The following is a 2,500-nucleotide window of genomic DNA, read 5'->3' as shown; positions in this document are numbered from 1 at the left end:
TAAATTCAAAGTCAGGTCTGAGGTGGGGCAGAAACTTGTCCCAAGCCTCCAGCACCTCGCGATAGAACCCCGGCAACCCCCCTGTAACATTTCTGGGAGAGAAAGCGTACAAATTGTAACTGCTCCTCTCACCATACTCTGCCAGGAAGCCCGCCAAGGTATCTTTCCAAGGATGCAGCCTCGAGTGATCCAGAAAACGCCCTATTAATTTGACCCTAAGTGCATCTCTTTTGGCACTAATGTCAATCAGATCTAAACCCCCCTCCCTTTTTTTAGCTATTAATGTCCTGCGAGCAATCATATTTCCCCTCCCCTTCCACAAAAACGAGGAGATCACACTGTTCAGTGAATTTAGCGCCCAATCCGGCAGCTCACAGGACCCGAGAATATGGTTAATTTTGGACAAAACTAGAGCATTAGATACAATTACCTTTCCTCTGATATTCAGCCCTCGCGCTTTCCACAGATTACATATGTTTTGAGTTTTTTTAATCATTTCCTTCCAGTTTCTATCCCTAGCTTTAGCCCCATCTTTCCCTACATAGACTCCTAAGATTTTCCTCTCCTCGTCAGTTACTTTAAAACCCCATTTGTTTGTGTCAAACCCTGCCTCCTTGAAAACCATTATTTCTGATTTAGAATTGTTTACTTTTGCCCCAGAGGCCATCTCATAGTCATTTATATGCACCATGACCCTCTCTATATGTGTACTGTTATTTAAAAAGATATTTATATCATCCGCGTATTGAATAACTTTGACCATATTCCCTCTCTCGGTTTTAATCCCAGCTATTTCATTGTCATTAATTATGCTTAAAGCCAACGGCTCCGCCACAAGGCTGTATAGCATGGCAGACAGGGGGCAACCCTGCCTAATGGACCTCTGCAGCTCCACAGGATCAGTCAAGAAACCGTTGACCTTAACGCGGCTTCTAGCCTTTTTATATAATAATTTCACCCAATTTATGTATTTTTCACCAAACCCATATTTATTTAATACCTCCCACATAAACTCATGTTCCACCCTGTCAAATGCTTTCTCTAAGTCTATCCCTAATAAACACCCCCCCTCTCTATTCATACTATCTACTAGGTTTTTTATTGCAATTATATTATCACTTATATCCCTATCCGGAATGCTATAGGTCTGAGTGTCAATGACAATAGTTTTAATTACCTCTCTCATCCTATTAGCCAACACCTTTGCTATGATTTTGTAATCTGTATTTAACAGTCTTATGGGTCTGTAATATTCCAGCCTATCTTTTGTACCTTTCTGCTTGTATATTAATGTGATAATCCCTTCCGATATCTTGTCAGGCATGATATTTTGCCTCGCCATCTCATCAAAAACATGTAACAAAATGGGAGAGAGTAAAACAGAAAACTCGTTATACACCTCGGCAGTAAGGCCATCAGAACCTGGGCTCTTATTGTGTTTAAGGCTTTTTATGACTGCCTCTATCTCCTGCCTAGAGATAGGCAAGTCACAATAATTTTTATCATTTTCACTTATTTGGGTTCCTATCTGATTCGTCATTTTTACTATGTGCTCCTTTAGAGGCCCTTGCCCTTTATACAGCTCACTATAGTAGTCTTTTACTATTTTTAAAAGGTCCTTGCTTTCAGTGCATACTAGGTCCTCGCTGCTCACCAGTTGATTTATATATTGCTTCTCTTGTTTTATCCTCTCCAGCCCCAGAAAAAAACCCGTGCTTTTTTCCCCTTCAAGCAGGAACTGCGACCTACTCCTGACCGCGGCGCCCTTGCAACGTTTGGTCTCAATATCCGTCAGTTTATTCCTATATAATTCATAGTTTTCACTATTATAATTTGTATCTAGCTCCATCTTCTCTAATTCCTTGTTTAATAAATCATTTAACATGCTCTCCTCTCTTTTCTCTTCCCATTTTTTATTCTTACTATAACTAATGCTTATTTTCTTTATTCTTAATTTAATTTCCTCCCAGTATTCTATTTTATTATCTACATATGGCATGTCATATGCACTTTGGGTTAGTAATTTCTTTACTTTATTCTTATACGCTGTGTCCTCCAACAAACTGTTATTATAGCACCATGTGCCCTTGCCTTTTTTAGCCGTGCTGTCACCAAATTTTAAATCCACGTACGCGTGATCGCTCCATGCATTAAACACATACTTCATGTCAGTAACCCGTTTAACTAGACCCGAAGCCACCAGGCCCAGGTCTATTCGGGTTTGTTTTAACTTGCCCAGGACAACCTGTCTTCTAGAATAACCCCTTGTCCTAGGGTTAATTACCCTCCATACATCCATTAAGTTTTTTTCTATCATGATATCTTTGAGTGCAGTTCTACTCGTGTCACACCTAAATTTATCATTATAATTGTCACTACTACTAAGCGTGATATTATAGTCCCCTAGAATAATAGTATTATTATTTATCCACTTGTTCAGACTTCCGAAGAAGTTTCTGCGTTCCTCCTCAATACTGGGCGCATGTATATTAATCAGTCT

Source organism: Anarhichas minor, unplaced genomic scaffold (genome assembly GCF_050575085.1).
Source record: "Anarhichas minor isolate MPS153535 unplaced genomic scaffold, ASM5057508v1 ptg000073l, whole genome shotgun sequence".
NCBI lineage: Eukaryota > Metazoa > Chordata > Actinopteri > Perciformes > Anarhichadidae > Anarhichas > Anarhichas minor.
The sequence above is the reverse complement of the archived record's forward strand: the minus strand, read 5'-3'. Positions refer to the sequence as shown.